Genomic DNA, 15285 nt, shown 5'->3' with positions numbered 1-15285 from the left:
TTTTCCTCTTCTTCGTGTGTTTTACAGGAGGGTTTGGAGCTGAACAGTTGCACACCGACACCTACTGCACTGGAGCGGGATATTATACCACATATATCTCTAAATCCTGTTTAAAACCTGTTAAATAGACATTTCAACAGTGCATCTGTTATATTCCCTGTTTCTGGACTATTATCTAAGATGCTGGATATTGTAAATGACTGACATCCTGAGGTTTGTATTTATTATACATTCAATCCTTTTGTTTTGTATTAGGACACAAATGATTCATGATTCACAAATAGAGTGGTCTCGCTTGTTTGTGCCGGTTAAAGTTTCGTGTGCTGCCTCCTTGTTTAAAATATTATGTTTATTACACTGAATTATAGACGATGACGTCACCATCCCTCGACCTGCTCCACATTCACCCAAAAAAAGGCTAGGTCGATGAATTTGACCCGTCAGATTCTGTGACCATGCACATATGTATTAATACCTAATCAATATAAAATGGAAAGGGACTCGCACGTCTGCCTCATATTTTATGATTATACAGCTGAATAAAGAGAGATGGTCAGTCACACATCACATTCGTCACTTTATTGAACATTACAGTCAGTAATAAATAAATAAATAAATAAATAAATAAAGAGCAGTCACATTTTTCGGTAGCTATTAATACCAAATACCAACGGAGCTTTGTCATATTATGTGATCACAGAGTAGTAGGCCTAAGCCTATTCATTTGTAAGGAAAAACTATATGACCTCCAACATTATATGGTATTACAGTAGTAGGCTAATAAGAATAAAGATAAGCATGTATCAGACAATATTTTATACAAAACGAAACCATCAACACAGTCCAGCATCAGACAACAGCAGCGCAGCAATGTTTACATGGGTGTCGATGACGCTTGATAAGGCAGAACATTCTCCCAGACCCAGACGGTCCAACATCGTACTGGTTCTATCACCTGCAGGCGCGTAATAATCTTCGGAAACACTACCATGTCTCTGTCCACGCTTCACTTCATCTGCTAGTGAATGTAACGCTCGTAACAGCTCTGCCGCCGCCGTGTTTCCTTTCAACACCTCTAAATACGCACCATAGCGGCGTGTTTACCTGTTGCCGAGCCACGCCTTCACGCAGTGATTGACAGGGCGGGGCGGGCACGTGATCGGCTCAGAATGCATTTTCAAATTGCACATTGCGGGACACTTAATGGAAATGCAATCGCAAGTGTCGTAACTGTGAGTGTAAATGCAATTAAGAAAAATTACACTACAATTTTGCTACATTTTTTGCTTGAATGTGTTAAACATATCTAATCATTTCTGTAATACATTTTAATTTTAATTTTGCAACTTATAAAGCGTTACAATTAGTATTCAATGTACATATTAAAACTAGTGTATGAAATGGCAAATGTAAATTACATAATTGAATTTTCATTTTCATTTTGCACCAAATGTTGCACAAATGATGGGAACATTTAAATTTAAATACAGAAATGCATTGCCATTTTACATATTGCATTGTGATTTTGCATATTACATTTCAAATTGAATATTGCTACCCATAAGCTTCCAAAGAAGAGCAGCTCTGGAGATGAAGATCATGTGGAGTGTCCTCATATGTGAGACTGCAGATGCTATATGTTTATAATTCTGAGTATGTATTCTGAGAACTTTTGTGTAGTTCACTCAGAACAGGTGTTGTGCCGAATTTCGACTCCCTGGCTGCGTTCCAGTCCAAAGTTGTCATGCCCTTCACTTGCTAACTTCCCTCCGTCTCGTTCACTCGGATGTACGTCATTGCGAGTGCCCACTACTGGCGGAAACTGCAATGGGCTGAATTGGAACGTCCCTTAGGGCTTACCCTTGATCACTTGGGCCCTGTCCCAAATGGCGCACTTCATGCGGACTTTCGGTCTCGTGGACTTGAATTGCGCGTGCTCGCTGAGTCTACGAGTCCGTAGACCGTTCCATTCAGCATTTTACCGCTCTGAAGTGTGCTCAGCAGCGCCCCCTTTGTACCCTTGAAGCGGTCTTCCACGAAGCCCGCATAGATGCAGGCTCCACGCACTTTAACTACCCAGGAATCCTTGCGAAAGGCCAATCAGACAACAGATGGGATGAGATTTCACTCACGGATAATTGTTGACATGGCTGAGAAGAAAATATTACTGTTTTTATGACCTAAATGTACATTTTACCAGTTGTTACCTACAGTTTATACAAACATTATGGTCATCGACCAGTGGTTGATGTCTCAAACATAATAATAGCGTGTTTAATAATACGATCGCATTATGATTCATTAAATAAATAGAACCGAATGGCAGGGCTTTACTGACTCATATGTAAACATAGTATGAATATTGAAACCTGTGAATTGAAAAAAATATGTTTAAATTATGTTTTAAAATTGTAATCTTAGTTCAAATGGAACATTATGTATTATTATGTACAACTGTATACATCATTTAAATAAGCATGATTTATCTATTGTCTAATGCCCAGGTGATATGCACAATATCAAAATATAGAACTGTAAAATTAGGCTGTGTAGTGGACATGCAGATAAGACGTCCGAGCGCAAAAATGTGATTTCTCCTGTCCAACAACAACCAGACCGTTATTTCCGGCATGCCGAGCGAGTCTGTCCCAAAAATACCTCTCAATGCGCCCTCGTGGACTCGCGCCAAGGGCCCTATAGGTCTGCACTACATGACGTCACCAAAGTGTGGACTCTGAGGAAGTCCACAAGTCCGGAGTGTGCCATTTGGGACAGGGCCTTGGAATCAGCTGTGGAGTTGATTTATTATATAAAACATTTTTCCTTTAAGAATTTGTTTAATGCAGCATCCAGATGTTTATATGTGTGTTTGGGTTGTTTTAAATAAATAAATAAAAATATATATAATATATCATAGAGTTGTCTGTTGTGGTGGTGATAAAACGAGATATGTGGTGACGTCACAATCGTACTGCATTGTGGGACATATAGGTGCCTGAAGTGTACATATGAAGTAGACTCGCTCCCTCGGTCAAAATCATAGACTGTAAAAAATAAAATCGAGGGAACGAGGGTCTGTCCATCTAAACTTCCCTCGTCCACTTCACGAAGTGGAACGCACTTCAAAATGGCGGCAGGGATTCCCCCGAGGGGAAGTGCTTAGGGAAGTTCGCAAGTGCATGTCTAAAAGTGGACTGGAACGCAGCACCTGCCAGAATCTGACTCCCCTTCGCGTGCACGCGCATGACGTCACTTCACTAGCCGTGGTGGTCTTTTTTAATGTTCTTCACCGGTAATTTCCACACGTGTTATTCCTGTCAGGAACTCTGGATTAAGTGTTTTTTAGTTCTCGTTATTAATGGTTGTTTTGCCCTGCTTTATTTTGTACTTTTCGTTCTTTTAACTAGCCTATGTTATTATTATTTTGAAACTTCAGCAGGAAGCCTGTAATGTTGGGGAGTGTGATTTCAGCAGTGTGTATTCAGTCCCAATTCTAGGTGTCACTCGAGTGTTCAATCTGTGCTATTATAATTTACTCACAAATGATTTACTATGCCTTTATTTCTGTTCTGTTTTGGGTCAATTCAGCCACAGCAAAAAGAGTTTAGAGAAATAAAACAATAAAAGCAATAATATTCTGCATAAATTCCACAAAAAAAAAATTATATATGTAACCTTTTTATGTAACATTGTTGAATAATGTTATACAATTTTGTTAATAATCATTTAAAATTAGATATAATAAGACAGAGTCATATTGTATCAGCCTGAATGTTAAGTGTTGTTTTTTCTTTTCCTGTCAGGACCATATCATGATGTATGGGGATCAGGAAACTAAAACACAAAGTAAATTACAATTCTATAGAACTCTGAAATCAAATTATGAATTGGAAGAATATCTCCAGAGTGTGAGAGACACAAAGCAGATCCTGAGCAAGTACATGCTGTGTGTGTGTGTGTGTGTGTGTGTGTGTGTGTGTGTGTGTGTGTGTGTGTGTGTGTGTGTGTGTGAGTGAGTGAGTGAGTGAGTGATCCTGAGCAAGTACAGGCTGTGTGTGTGTGTGTGTGTGTGTGTGTGTGTGTGTGTGTGTGTGTGTGTGTGTGTGTGTGTGTGTGTGTGTGTGTGTGTGTGTGTGTGTGTGTATGTGTGTGTGTGTGTGTGTGTGTGAGTGACTGATCCTGAGCAAGTACAGGCTGAGTGTCAAGTCAAGTCAAGTCAAGTTTATTTGTATAGCGCTTTTCACAATACAGATTGCATCAAAGCAGCTTCACAGTATTAAATTAAAATAATACAACAAAGTTTGTTTCAAGAGGAATTTATTGATTGATAAAATTAAATTAAATATCCCCAAAATATCCCCAACTGAGCAAGCCAAAGGCAACAGTGGCAAGGAACCGAAAAACTCCATCAAGTGACCTAATGGTGTCCTAAAACTCCATCAGGTGCCTTAATGGAGAAAAAAAAAACCTTGGGAGAACCCAGGCTCAGTCGGGGGCCAGTTCTCCTCTGGCATTGGATAGAGGCCGGATTGTAGTTTGAACTGTAGGATTATATGAATGCCTGGCTGAAGAGATGCGACTTTAATCTAGTTTTAAACTGGGAGAGCGAGTCTGAGCAACGAACAGTATCAGGAAGACTATTCCAGAGTTTTGGAGCCAAATGTGAAAATGCTCTCCCTCCTTTGGTGGTTCTGGATATCCTAGGTATGACCAAAAGCCTTGAATTTAGTGATCTCAAAGAGCGCGATGGATTATAGGGCGATAGAAGATCCGTTAAATAGACTGGAGCTAAGCCGTTTAGGGCTTTATAAGTCAGTAGCAATACCTTGTAATTAATACGGAACTTTATAGGTAACCAATGCAGTGATGATAAAATCGGTGTTATATGATCATATTTTCTTGATCTCGTAAGAACTCTAGCGGCGGCATTTTGGACTAACTGTAGCTTGTTTATTGAGGATGCAGGACAACCAGCTAATAAAGCATTACAGTAATCCAGTCTCGAGGTCATGAATGCATGAACTAACTTTTCTGCATCAGAAACTGATAGCATATTACGTAGCTTAGCAATGTTTCTAAGGTGGAAAAAGGCTGTTTTTGTAACATAAGAAATATGATTTTCAAAAGACAGGTTGCAATCGAGTATAACACCCAGGTCTTTTACTGTAGAGGATAAAGTAACAGGACATCCTATGATGTTAAAGTTGTATTGTGCGAGGTTTTGTGGGCGGTTTTTTGAACCGATAAGTATTACCTCTGTCTTGTCTGGATTTAATAAAAGAAAATTACGCGTCATCCAATCTTTTATATCTTTAACACACTCTGTCAATTTGGAAAATGTAGCGTTTTCATCCGGCCGTGATGAAATATATATTTGAGTGTCATCAGCATAACAATGGAAACTAATTCCATGTTTCCTTATAATATTTCCAAGTGGCATCATATATATTGAAAATAACAGGGGGCCTAATACAGATCCCTGCGGCACTCCATAGTTTACTGGAGTTATGATCGATTTTTCTCCATTTAAATAGACAAAATGGTAGCGGTCAGATAGGTATGATTTGAACCAGCTTAGTGCTTGTCCTTGAACACCAGTATAATTTTGTAGTCGATCTAAGAGTATTGTGTGATCTATAGTATCGAACGCAGCACTAAGATCAAGTAAAACTAGTATTGAGATACAGCCTTGGTCAGAAGCTAAAAGTAAATCATTTGTGATTTTAACGAGCGCAGTTTCAGTGCTATGATGCGGTCTGAATCCAGACTGAAACTTTTCATAGATATCATTTTGTTGCAAGAAAGAGCCCAGTTGAGCGGACACCACTTTTTCTAATATTTTAGACATAAATGGAAGATTTGAAATGGGTCTATAATTTGCTAGATTATTATGATCTAATTGTGGTTTCTTAATGAGAGGTTTTATAACTGCCAGTTTAAATGTTCTTGGAACATGACCTAAAGATAAAGACGAGTTAATAATATTGAGGAGAGGCTCTTCCACTACAGATAACACTTCTTTCAGTAGTTTAGTTGGTATAGGATCTAATAAACATGTTGTTGTTTTAGATGAAGTGATAAGTTTATTTAACTCTTTTTGTTCTATAGTTGTAAAGCACTGTAATTGTTCTTTCGGGGTGATAATTGAAGCTGAATTGTAAGGCGCGATTGAAGATTGAACGTTTATAATTGTGGTTCTGATGCTTTCTATTTTCTCAGTGAAGTAGTTCATGAAATCATTACTACTGAACTGTAACGGGATATTTTGTTCGGGTGACGTCTGTTTATTTGTTAGTCTAGCCACGGTGTTAAATAGAAACCTTGGATTGTTTTGGTTGTTTTCTATTAGTTTGCGGAGGTGCTCAGCCCTGGCAGCTTTTAGGGCCTTTTTATAACGTGACATACTGTCTTTCCACGCGATTCTAAAGACCTCTAAATTAGTTTGTTTCCATTTACGCTCTAAAATACGGGTTTCTCTCTTTAAAACATGCGTAGTATTGTTATACCATGGTGCTTTATTTTTCTCTCTGACCTTTTTTAATTTAATAGGTGCAACCACATCCAATGTTCTAGAGAGAATGGTGCTCATAGTGCTAGTTAGTTCTTCTAGTTCATCTGTTTGTTTGGGTTCAGGCAGCAGCTGAGACAGATTAGATAAGCAATTTGAGAAATTATCTATGGTGGATGGGAGGATTGTTCTGCCTGGTTGATAACGCGACGCCGCATGACATATTACAGCAGTACGTAATATGCAAGTTACCATGTAGTGATCAGTGACTTCATCACTTTGTGGAATGATATCTATATCGGTTGGATCGGTTCCGTGTGATATAATTAAATCGAGTGTATGATTAAGACGATGAGTTGGTCCGGTGACGTTTTGCTTGACCCCAAATGAATTTAATAAATCTGTAAACGCAGCTCCTAACGCATCATTTGGATTATCTACGTGTATGTTAAAATCTCCAACAATTAATGCTTTATCGACATTGACTAATAGGTCTGAGAGAAAATCTGCAAACTCTTTTAGGAAATCAGCGTAAGGCCCTGGCGGTCTATATACGGTAGCCAAGGCTAGGGATAATAGGGATGTTTTTCTAACATCTAAGAGCGTAACATTTAGTACAAGTACTTCAAATGAAATAAACTTATAACCCGTTTTCTGAGTAACATTTAGAATATCTTTATAAATGGTTGCAACACCTCCGCCACGGCCAATCAGACGGGGCTCATGCTTATAACAGTATCCAGGAGGAGTAGACTCATTAATACCGAAATAATCATTTGGTTTAAGCCAGGTTTCAGTAAGGCAAAGTACATCGAAGCTATTATCTGTGACTATTTCATTTACAATAACTGCCTTAGGTGTGAGTGATCTAATGTTTAGAAGACCTAGCTTTAGAAATAGTTTTTGTTTACTAATAGCAACATTTTCTGTTTTAATAACAATTAGATTTTTCCTAGATCCTGCATTAGATTTATTATTTGATCTCACTAAACGAGGAATAGACACGGTTTCTATGCAATGTTCTACACTAGTATTTATATCAGTTGAATTGGTGCAGCAGAGACTATGATTTGGACTTTTGGTTACTAGTCAAAGGGTATTTAACATTTTGGAGATGTTATCTGACAGAAGATCCGCTCCGAATCTGCTTGGGTGTAAGCCATCAGCACGGAAAAGCCTAGGACGCTCCCAAAACAGATTCCAATTATTTACAAAGAGCAGTTTCTGCTCATTGCACCATGACATTAACCATTCATTTAGCGCAAATAATCTGCTGAATTTTTCATGCCCTAGTCGGTACGTGGGAAGCGGTCCTGACACAATGATCGTTGTTTCAGGCGATGTGCTGCGTACCGTATCGATTAGATTCCTGAAGTCTTTCTTCAGAATCTCCGTCTGGCGCAGCCTGATGTCGTTCACTCCCGCGTGCAGGACCACAGTTCCGACGCGCTCGTCACCGTTCAGGATCTCGGGAACGCGAGCAGCGATTTCAGAAACACGAGCACCAGGGAAGCAGTGACTTTGCACCTTACTTGTACCTAACGTAGCGTGTACGTGCCGAACGATGGAATCGCCGATGATCACAGCATCGCGTTCTGTTTCGCGTAGAGGGGAGAAGCGGTTTTGTGTCGATAACTCGAAAACCGGGAGGGTCGGAGAAAGTCTTGGTCTAAACCTGACTCGCGTCTTCCGCTGCGGAACCACCCAGGCTTCGTGGTGGCGTGTTGGAGCCGGAGTGAACGAGACCATGGCTGATTGCGACCGATGCTGAGGAACGCACGGAGTAGACGCGGTCGGAGTCAGCGGGTTAGTAACGTTAAACACTGATTTGTGTGCGTCGGCGCGTGATGTTTCAAGAGCCAAACACCGGTCTCTCAGCTCGGCCTGTCTCAATAAAAGGTTGTGGATCTGTTTCTCAACAGCTTCCAGCTCAGACTGCAGTGCGTGAAGCTCAAATGTGTCCTCACCTGCACCAAGCGGTAGACTACTTACATCTGATATATTCGCCATTTTAACAGATGGACAGTGAGTTAGCAACGAAGCTACCAGTGATGCTATCAATATTAATACTAATTTATATTATAAGTTTGTTTGTAAATGAGTGTGGAGAAGACGCGTTCAGCCGTGATCCACGGACGTAACCTTTAAGAGTATGCAGCGTTGGATCACTAATAGGCTTGAGACGCGTCTGCTCAACAGTCCGCGTTGTAACTATGAGGTTTTTTAGTGGTAGGGGTGTAGAGTAGACGCACGATAGGCGAAAAAAAAGTGTTTGTTTATAAGTGAGTGTGGAGAAGACTCGTTCAGCCGTGATCCACGGACGTAACCTTTAAGAGTATGCAGCGTTGGATCACTAATAGGCTTGAGACGCGTCTGCTCAACAGTCCGCGTTGTAACAATGAGGTTTGAGCAGTAGTGCTTCTCAGTGAGGAAGAGTAGAAAATGTTCGTTGTAAGCGGGTTTAAAGAGAAAAATCAAGAATTATAAATCAAATCGATAGAGCTCCAAAAACAACAACGCATTCAGACGCAACGCATGATAATGACAGGACAAGACATTATTCACCGTGTTTGTTGAGTGTTTCTTATTCACCTGAGCTTTTATGAACTCAAAGGCGCGAGAGAAAATAAATAAATAAAAATAGCTGAGCGCAAGGGTGGCGCGTTAACAGGCTAGCGAATTACTAGCGTGTTATGCGTCAGGGTTGGGTAAGCTGTATTTAGTAGTAATATAAACAACTAGAAATTGTAGTAAATGATGGTTCAAAACAAGGAAATACGAGGCTAAGACGGAGCTTACAGCTCCGAAGCAAACACACTCACAGCAGGCAGCGAGAAAAATCAAGAATTATAAATCAAATCGATAGAGCTCCAAAAACAACAACGCATTCAGACGCGACGCATGATAATAACAGGACAAGACATTACTCACCGTGTTTGTTGAGTGATTCTTACTCACCTGAGCTTTTATGAACTCAAAGGCGCGAGCGCGCGAGAGACAAATAAATAAATAAAAATAGCTGAGCGCACGGGTGGCGCGTTAGCAGGCTAGCGAATTACTACCGTGTTGTGCTAGTAGCAACGGAAGCCAGCGATGTTGGGCAAGCCGTATTTAGTAGTAGTATAAACAACTAGAAATTGTAGTAAATTCTAGTAAATTGTAGTGTGTGTGTTCTGTTCTGGGCTAGAACTCCCTGCACATCCAATTCAATCAATTTATGAACACATCATTTGAAAAATGTGTCTGATTCAAATGGGAATCAGAAACCAAACGCTGACTGGACAAGAGGAGGAGCTGGGGATGGAGGAGGGTTATTAGCTCCTGAGAAACGCAATAACTTCTGAAGGACCTTATGGATTCTGTGATAGGTGTCGTATCCCTGAAGAGATCAGCTGATGCGAGCTTGAGGTTACAGCTGATACACTGGCATTGAGAAACAATGTGCAGTTCATGATAGATCATTAGTTCTTAATAGAAATAAACATCATATGTAAATCATATGTCATATGTAAATCTAACAAGTGCATATAGTGTTTACTGTTTACTGTGTAACTGACTTCCATCAGTGAGTGGTGAATGTGGTCAGCACATTAATGGTGAAGTAAAAATCTTTTAATCAGTACTCTTGGCCAATTCCCTAATACTTAGGCCTACTTTTAGGATAAAGGCCCCAGCAAGTGCTGTCCTTTTCGTTTTGATGTGGCAGTGTGTCACTCGCCCATCTTGATAGGCTACATGAATGCATTTTTCTCTCATGAATGACCTGTTATCAATTTAAATAGCTCTGTACTCCACTTTTTTTGTCCATCCAATGTTCATTTTCCCCATTGTAAGACTTGTTTAAAAGGTTGGATTAAAAATGATAGTGATTTTGTGTCGCCATATGCATATGGATAGCCTATTGTTAATCCGTAAAAGGGACAAGGGTTTTACATATTTGCATCATTCTTGAGTCTTCTTTTTGAACACTTTTTTGTCACTTTTTTGTTTTTACAAAACAACCATTAATAAAGAGAAAAAAAAAAAAATGAAAAAAAAAAAATACTTAAGAGTTCCTGACATTACAAGTGTGGAAACTACCGGCGAAGAACATTAAAAAAGACCACCATAAAAGATAAAATAAATATCTTTATTGGACAATTCATTTCTTAGTTTCTGCATGTGCTAATTTTTATTTGGTAAAATGTAATATTCTGACTGTTTTGAGTTTTATTAAACTTAACCATTGGTCATCCAGTATCATGCATTTAGATCATGATAACCACAGATGAAACCAGGCATAGCCTATAGCACCTCACTATCATGGCAAAATGTAACTTTATGGTTTCTATTGTATTTGTATGAAAAACAGTAGCCTAAATACATTATTAAATAGGCCTACTGTAATTATATTCCATCAGTCCTTTAATGCTTTTGGAGCATAAACATTAACGAACATAACGAACTCTTGATATCGTTTTATCGAGAAAATGTATATCGCTATATACTATATACGCTATATACGATAACGATAATTATCGTTATCGTTTTATCGCCCAGCCCTAGGTGAACTATTCCTTTTACAAGACTTAACTCACTGCCAATATAATCCATAGACAATATACAGTAATATAGAGGTCTTCAACCCTGCTCCTGGGGACCCACTGTGCAAGCAGGTTGGAAATAAACTTTGCAGGACAGTGGGTCCCCAGGAGCAGGGTTGAAGACCTCTGTATTAAGGTACTGGACACATGTAGGTTTGACCAGTAGTATACTGAATGATGATAGTAGGACCCTATGATTTTTTTTTCCTATTTGATTACATTTTAAAAGATTGGTTAAATTGTGCTCGGCAATCTGGTCATCCTTTGGACGTCGGCAGCTGTGGCAGATGGCTTTAAAGTAAGTTTATACAGAAAACTTTTTTATAGATGCAACGGGGTGCAAAGTACACTGCCTTTGACTTTATACCATATAATCAGTAAGAACTTTACTGAATATACATTAAAAGAAAAGTTTTTGCCAATAACTGAATAGGTGTTTGCGAAACAGAACTTACATCAGCTTCAAGCACGATGGCGTCTTGTGGTTCTTTAAAGTATGTCCTTAGGAGCTGTAGAACACTCATGGCCTTGTCTGAAACTTCAACGTCATAACTAGCCAGCACTTCAGCGATCCCCGGATAACGGCTGAGTCCCTGGCAGAACTTAACAATTGTGCTGCCTTTGCTGTGGATGGCCTCTCTTAGCTTGCTGATGATAGATTGATTGATTTGATTTTTTATTTTATTTTTATTTTTCTGGTAAATTTAACAATGAAATAACAAAAAAACAAAAAAAGGATTAGGCTGAAGCCAAGGCTTATATTTGCCTACCCTATTTAACCACATACCTGAAGAATCAGCATTATAAATTATAAAAAAAAAAACAATATACATAATTATACAATACTGCACATACATTTTTTTTTACATAATATTAACATTTACATACTAACTGAATAATCATTAACAATTTTCTTTTTTAATTTTTTTTAAAGCTAAACAGAGAAGTACATAATTTCAAATCATCTTTTAGTGCATTCCATAATTTCACACCCATAACTGATACACATCTAGATTTTACATTAATTCTTTCTTTTCCACATTCAAACATGAACAGACCTCTTAAGTTATATCTACCCTCTCTTAACTTAAATAATTTCTGAATACCAGATGGAAGACTTTTATTAAGTGCTCTATACATTATTTCCAATATTTTTATATATACAATATCTGTAAATTTTAAAGTATTACTTTGAATAAATAGTTTGTTAGTTGGTTCGCAATATCCTACTTTATTAATAATTCTAATAGCTCTTTTTTGTAACTTACTTAATACAGCTATATTTGTTTTTTTGACGAGTCAGTAGGCAGATCCATATGCAACAACTTTATTTTACAAGGGCAGGTAAAGAGAAACTCTAGGAATTCTTGAGTGGGACACGCCGAGAGGAAAGTGAGAACAGGCTGGAAGTCAAGGGCAGGCGGCAAGCAAACAGAATCCAGGGACAGGCAAGAGGTCAAGGCAGGCGGCTGAGAACCGAGGTCAGGATCAGGCACTGGGTCGAGAGGCAGGCTGCAGACAATCAGATAAAGGAGATATTAGCGAGGGTCAGTAACACAGGAAGACAAGGTACTCAAACTGCTCGGACATGCACACGATTAGAGGCAATACTTCGCAAGGAACACTCCATGAACAAGGCATATAAAGGCTGAGCCAATGAGCACTGATGCAGAACAGGTGAAGGCAATAACTGCACAAATGATGCATACTAATGGGGAAGTATGCACTGCGCTAGAACTCGGGAGAGGGCGCTCGTGACTGAGGGATGGGGAAACAGGGAGACTGGACTCCATAACAGTTTTATTTGCATTTCCCCATATTTCTGAACAATATGACAAATAAGGCATTACTAAGGAGGAATATATAATACTCAAACCTATTTTATTTATTAGATCTTTTGTTTTATGCAATATTCCTACTGATTTTGCTACCTTACTTCTAATGTATTCAATATGTGGTTTCCAACTAAGTTTATTATCTAAGATCACACCTAAAAATTTTGTTTCATAGACTCTTTCAATTTCAACTCCATTTAAGTGTAACTTAGCATTGCTATGAGTCCTATTACCAGAAAATATCATAAATTTATTTTTATTTTCATTTAAAGATAACTTATTATAGTCAGACCACTTCTTTAACACAATTAATTCTTTTTCAACCAGTTGCAATAATTCATCCATATTTTTTCCAGAGCAAATAATATTTGTGTCATCAGCGAACATTATAAATTTCAACATTGTAGATACTGTAAAGATGTCATTTAAATAAATAATTAATAATTTTGGTCCCAAAACTGAACCTTGAGGAAGGCCGCATGTTACTGTTTCTAAATCAGACTGTGTATTATTAATTTGTACATACTGAAATCTATTACTTAAATAACTCTTTAACCACTGATGTGTGACCCCTCGCAAACCATATTGTTCACATTTTTCCAACAATAAAGCATGGTCAATAGTGTCAAATGCTTTACACAAATCAATAAACACACCGACTGTATTGAGTTTTTGGTCAACTGCAGCTGCAACATGTTCAACAAGCTCCATCACAGCTAAGGATGTAGAGCAGTTGTTCTTAAATCCATATTGGTGCTCGTGCAAGAGTGTTATTTCTATTTTTGTACTCAACCCTTGTTTTAATTTGTTGAAGGAGGGACTGGCAGCCATCTCTAATAATATCTCCTGCTTTGCCTATATCTGCAAAACATTTAGGAAACTCTCTAATGATGTCCCGAACTATACTGTGGCATGTTGCTCTACTAGGATTAGGATCTTGTTCTAAGATCTGATCTACCACTGCCTGTACTATGTTTTTTCTGTCTGCTGGGAGCGGTCTTGCCTGATTTACCAAACATTTTTGAAGAAATGAAGGCATCCGTTCCCAATTTACTCTGAAATCAACATGCCATGGCCTTCCAAGATGTAGTGCAAAGCTTTCAGTGCATGAGGAGTGTGAGGATGGACTGCATGTGCTTCCCAAAGGGCTCTGAGATGAAAAGGGAGAGGGGACAGCCTCTAAATTTAACTGAATTACTGGAAGTCCTAAACAACAACAAAAAAGCAAAAAAAAAACAACAAGAATTACATCTTTCATAAGGTTTCGTCATAGATTAAATTCTGAAGTAATCATTTAACTACGTTTTTAAAAACCCTCAATCTTGTCTGCTTGTCAATTGTGATCGTGTCCATAGCACCATGCCGTGAAGATTTACCTTCATTTTTATAAGCAGCCAACAATTTTCTGCACTGTATTGTCTTCCTTGTTTTCGACTCCCAGCTCCTCCAGAACTTCCAACAGATGTGCCAGTGCTTCATCTGAGAGGCTTGGTAAAATTGAGATCACCAAATCCTTAATGCCTTGATTCATTTTCTGAAAGAGAAAAGGTTCAATTTTCTTTTTAGTTCAAATTAATCTGTAACACATTGCTCAATAAACCTCTGGAAAAGCATGATGAAGAGCAATTAGTTGTAAGTCAAACACCTCATAAGTTGGAAGAGGATAGTAGTCAAGCAAATGTTCTTGGTTAGCACAAAGCTAATCATCTTGAGCTACTCCTAATTCACAATAGACACCAATGTCTCACAAATTAGCAAAGGTATGTTTCTCTGTAACAAAGTACACAGACTCATGTACGACAACCACTAGAATAATCCTTCCAGCATAAAGTTCATCATCATGCTTTTCAAGCAAAACAAACATCCCCTTTCTCTACATGTGCCTTTCACTGTGATTTCATTACATGCCACTGTAGACTGTGAATCAAAATCGTGACTGGCCAGTGTCTCTCTAATCCTGTCACTGTAATCATCAATATAGAACTAGAGGGAACATGCTGCCTGCACCTAGATAAGCTTGCAGAAGTTGGTGTCTCTCTGCAAGAGTTTTGCAAAGATTTTTAAAATTGTGCAGTTTTCTGGCACACTTCTTAAAATAGCTGTGCTTGCTTTCGAATCCCAGCGAATTAGTGGACCAAAGTGGTGTATAAGGTCAGGGTAATGACACATGTAATGATGCTTAGGTCGTAAGGGATTATCAGGGAAGAGCTTTTGCCTGGTGCAAATGTATTCTCTGATTAAAACTTTGAGATGCAACCTGCCCTGTTGTTACAGCTGGTGCACAGACAAGCTCCACTATCTCTCTCAGTTGCAATATCAGTAGCCATACCTCATTTCTACATGGATCTTTAATCCTGTC

The 15285-nt window shown here is 38.7% G+C and overlaps 1 protein-coding gene across 1 annotated transcript in view; it reads right to left on the bottom strand.

Annotated features, from left to right (window-relative positions):
* The window catches only part of LOC309501908 (uncharacterized protein), a 575396-nt gene that overhangs the window by 50397 nt on the left and 509714 nt on the right, over window positions 1-15285 (bottom strand). The window lies entirely within an intron of this gene.

The sequence above is a fragment of the Leuciscus leuciscus genome (assembly GCF_965113295.1).
Source record: "Leuciscus leuciscus genome assembly, chromosome: 6".
In the NCBI taxonomy this organism is placed as follows: Eukaryota; Metazoa; Chordata; class Actinopteri; order Cypriniformes; family Leuciscidae; genus Leuciscus; species Leuciscus leuciscus.
This window is presented reverse-complemented; position numbering and strand designations above follow the sequence as displayed.